At 38.8% G+C, this 5,107-nt stretch overlaps 1 long non-coding RNA gene across 1 annotated transcript; it reads left to right on the top strand.

Moving 5' to 3' along the window:
- Positions 1-443: 443 nt before the first annotated feature.
- LOC126921575 (uncharacterized) lies at positions 444-4,049 on the top strand. Its single transcript, XR_007712407.1, has 3 exons — positions 444-1,577; positions 1,743-2,019; positions 2,481-4,049. It is a non-coding gene; the product is annotated as an uncharacterized LOC126921575 (long non-coding RNA).
- Positions 4,050-5,107: the final 1,058 nt, after the last annotated feature.

The following is a 5,107-nucleotide window of genomic DNA, read 5'->3' as shown; positions in this document are numbered from 1 at the left end:
CCTTCTGAATATTACTTTACCTATGTTTACAATCCACACTATATGTTCGGTGGCATGGAATTGTTCGTCGACTTGGACAGTCGTTTAATCCTGCAAAATATGATCGCACATATTTTTTGCACTGACCAGAATGGTAATATCTGCTCGAAAGCACTTCAAGAATGCTACATAAAGTACATTTATAAATAGTATGCTTTCTGACAGAAGACGAAACATTAAGCCGTCTCGTTAAAGGGAACACCCCACGACGAACTTATTGTAGACAAATTAGGCATCAGAAACGTAATAGTTGTTGGACATTGAACGGAAATCTTTGAAAAAGATAGCTCTTCATCCAATGTTCAATGTTTGAACTTTAACACTTTCACATTCGTATTGCGTATACGTAACATTGTATTTCAATATTGTAAATTACGAATGATTTAAAACGACGAATGTATTTGTATATTCTCTAAAGCTGACCTCGAACCTTAGTATATTAAAAATCTTTTCTGCAAAATCAGCGTGTTTTGTATGCCCGTCAGAAAATCTCTATTACTCGTAATTAGGAACGAAAAAGTTTAGTTGTAATACTAAAAGCTCCAAGTTTCAATTCACACCTAGAAACTAAAATGATTTTAAAATTCTTATTGTTGATGAGTCTCCATCTGTTAAAGATTCTCACGAGTGTCGATCGCAAATATACGACTAATTCTTTTGTGAAGAAAATCATCATTTTGACGATCGCTTGACCATGGTTATTACAACAGTTAACAAACGCATAAGTGACAATTACACAAGTGATCATTATGAAACAGGGCTAAGAGCGATAAAGCGGTTCGCAAATCGAATTTGTCCGGCAAGTACGTGAATTTACCGTAATAACGCGACCTGACCGTGCAGGGATGAGCGCGTGCGTTTTTACAAGACCACCCCCGACGGTTGTTTCCATTAGCAGATACCGTGCTCGTTTCTTGGACTAAAGTCAACTCGCGAAGGTCGAGCCTAGCTAAGGAGATTGGAAAACACACCGGTCACTACCTACTGCTGCTGCTGCTGCTGCTGCTGCTGCTGCTGCTGCTTTCTAGCGCTCTGTCCGCAGAGCATCTACACGTACGATGGCCTTGACCGTTTTCTCCGTGTGTGACACCAACAGTTACACGCGCTTATACATAAGGTGTTCGCGTTTCATCTGGTTAAACTTTTCATTGAAACGATACGAAGAATTTCTTAATGGGTTAGGTGATTCATATTACGTTTATTACATCTTTCGTTATAATAACTGCGATTATTAATGTTACCGTATTCCATGAAGAAATTAAATTTCCATCGACGTATGGTAATATAATATTTAACGTTTCAAACAACTACTGCAGAAAAATGTATTTTTAGCAAAACGTGGCAAATTGTTTAAAACGATTAGTTTAAAGTTGGAACGAATTTCGCGAACACTGTGTATAGTTGGAAACGTACGACGAGTGAGCGTCCAACCGTACGTACTCGTGATCAAGATCACCGTTCTCTGTCGTTTTGATACCAAGTGCGAATCGGTTCGTGTAAATTCGCGCCAGAACTTTGATCGTTCGGGAAAGAGGAAGGTAACGAGTAGCGAGTATAGCGAGTATACAAGATAAATAAAAGGTTGAAGACCAAAATTTGTCCAAATAAGATCCTCTTCCGTATTTAATTATTTCTTACAGACAATCTCTCGTTCGATAAGGGAAACAATGAATCATTTGTAGAGACAGAATACCGTGTTTCAGAGAGGAAGCTAATGTCGGCGTCACTAACAGACGGAAGTGTTTCACCTTGCACAGCGAAAGCCGGTGCAGGTCCTCGGGGAATGTGTGGTGTTCGCTATTGCGGTGCGGTACGGAATGCGAAATGCATTTCGGGGTGTGGCACGCGTAGCTAATGCCTTACTGACTCACATGCGTGCCTTGGATCGAGCCGCCCGATTTATCCAAATTGCTCTTCATACGTGCATCTACACGTGTTTCTATCTATAGTTCTATCAACTTCTCGCATGCACACATAAAGGTAAATAGCAAATTGTCCTTAATTGTACAGATTATTATGTAGATGATCATGTATGCATATGTATACAGCAATTATTAGTTAATATATAGCGTCATATAGGATTTATTAATGTCTTAATTCATTACAGTTCTAAGTGCCGCGATTTATTGCATATTTGTTGTATTGCAACCTTGTTGCATTAGAATATTCAAAAGATTCAGAAAGATAGATAACAATTGTGACTTTTCTTCGAGTTATCTTGTTCTGCAAATAGAAATAGTCGTGTTATGAAAGGAGTTAAATAAAACGTCCGTGATTCAATTAAAATATTATATAACCTATATGATGACAAAACGTTATTCCAGACATCGATTACTAATGATTCACCCTGTACACACGACATTAACAATTTCACGCAACCGTAGTTACGCATACATAGATATGTATGCACCGTCGCTAACCTAGATTGTTTTCTTATGCAGCAATCATGCGAGGCCTTGATCTTGAAGGGGCGAAACAAACAGGAAAGACGCTAGAAAGAGAGAGAAGGGGGAGGGAAGAGAGGGAAAGAGAGAGAGAGAGAGAGAGAGAGAGAGAGTGAGAAAGAGAGGAAAGCGACAGAGATCACCTTTAGGTAAAGTAATCGGGAGTATTAAAGACGCGAAATTACACTCTCATCCACGTGTCTCTGCAAGTCTGCGGCCGTCTTTTTATCAAAGTTGCAATGAATATGCAAAAGAAAGGAGTCATAATTACTTACTCGCTACTGATGCAATCTCGGTTCAGATTTATCGGTCTTTTTTGGTAATAGATTGTAATTAGGCTAATGCAATATTTCATGTAAACCTGACATAACTTTGAATAAACCTGTACACTGGTAAACATCTACTCTGGTGTATAAGATGTAACTTTTGACGTAAGATTAGCGAATACTGTTATCACGTAATGATCATACTTTCCACGAAAGCAAATTAACTTCTTAATTTAGAATATAATTATCTCTTTATCCTCAAGATTTCCTGCGTGTCTAATATTTTATAAAAGCTACATACTTTCCAAGCATTTCACATGAGGTAGATATTAACAATTGAGTTATATACAATGATATAACGTATAAAACTATATTCCGCGACTTCGCCAAATCTGTATGGAGCTTCGCTACTAAAAGGGGTCAGGAATTACTAATGTACAATATCGATAATAGTAATAATAATGAAAACTAAACGCTGTACATCTTTGCGAGCAGGCAGGCGCGTTCATTAAAAGATCGATCTGTAAAAATTAGCATGTAAGTTTGTACGCAAGTACCTTTGTACGAGCATTGCGACTCTACGTACGTTAAAGGCCATGGCGACAGAACGTCGGAACAAGATGAGAAAGGTGGAACTGGTCGAGCGGCCAAGGCACTTGTTTACTCGAACGATCGTGGCCTCCTTTTCGGTCGTACACCTTCGCTAATTCACTTCACTTCCTCTGTCCCCTTCGTTCTTCTCTTCGTTCTTTCCCCTTTCGTTCTTTCTTCACTACTGCTCCCCTCTATCTTTTTCTATCTATCTACCCCACGATGTATCTCTACCTGTTTCTTCTGTCTTTTCTTTGACAGATTCTATTCGCGCAATACTCTCACAGGACATCGTAATCATTGACATCCGTCATTCGGTTCTCGATGATACTCATTCGTTCCTCCTTCGCTTTATAAATCTCCTCTTACAATTATTATCTTTCGAAATGATACCGACGTATCAGCAGACATCGGTACAAAACATTGAAAATTAATCATTGGTCGATTATTTTCATTTTCATTCTTTCTGTTCACTGCACAACGAAGCGACGCGACGATCCGCTCGTACACGAGGAAATTAAAATTTTTTGTCTACGTTAATTATAATCCCGAGGCATCACACTACCTATATACTGCCGTGTTAAGTCAAAAGGGCGTATCTGCAATTTTCGTAAAAGTCATTGCTGTCAGGTGGCACGAAAGTACTTTATCTATGTGTATATTAAATAAGAGAACTGTATCTACAATAAAACTGAAGATATAACAGTTTTATATTATATTTCTAGTAATACAGACAGTAATTACATTATATCATTAACAGACGTATGCAAAATCGATGTTTGGTTGTTAAATATTAAAAGTCATTTTTCTCAAAACCATCTTTTGACCGAATGTGCCTATTTGAATTAGCATGACAGCATGCACAAAGAATGATCAATCGAAGCGTTATCTAATTAAATCGGTTTTATGGTCGAGCTTATACTGCGCTCGATTTTTATTTGCTATTATAGATATCGATATTTATGGAGGGATTAAAAGAGATATATATAACTAACGTTCTGTCTGATTTTTTCATTTTTACGTAGTGTGCCATCGAGTCGTTTAATGGATCGAAAAGTTCGAGCCGGCTCCGACGGGCCAGTTGAGAATCTTGCAACGAGAACTGGACATTCCTGCTCGCTAACAGGATAAAGGATAAATGTGTCCTTGAGTATGACTGCCATCTTTGGCGGCGACTTTGCGGTATGAGCGGTAACGAAGCGTACCGTAGGGTTGTTTTCGCGCTCGAAATGCAATGAAATACGTTTAATGCCATGCATACTTTAAATAGTCGAAGTGGATACCCCCAACCAATAAACTATTCTACTTCGATCTTAATACGATCGTAATGCAGAGATGGAATCTGACGCGACTTCTAACAAATGTCTCGATCGAATCTCATATTTATATCTATGACTCGAGTAGGAACTTTATATCGACGGAAAGTGGGCGAAGCCAGACACGAATGGCAGATCAAGCATGCTATCAAAGAATTTCAATGGGCACTCGTGTAGATACAAGCTGCAAGAAAGCACGAACGCAAATATGAAGTTGGTAGCAGGATGATAGTAGCGATGGGGTCGAGCCAGAGGTAGCTTGTAATTTCCGAGCTGTTCGATACAGCTCGATCGTTTATTTCATGAAATTGTAGAGAACTGAAACAATAAGATATTTTAGTTCGTGTACGATTAGCAACGGACAAGGATTGCCGGTAATTTCCGAACATTTTGGTGATTTCTATGTGGTCGGTAACGTAGAATCGAACGGCTAACCAGAGACACGCCGCAA

This window comes from Bombus affinis, chromosome 10, assembly GCF_024516045.1.
Source record: "Bombus affinis isolate iyBomAffi1 chromosome 10, iyBomAffi1.2, whole genome shotgun sequence".
Taxonomy (NCBI): Eukaryota; Metazoa; Arthropoda; class Insecta; order Hymenoptera; family Apidae; genus Bombus; species Bombus affinis.
The sequence above is the reverse complement of the archived record's forward strand: the minus strand, read 5'-3'. Positions and strand labels throughout refer to the sequence as shown.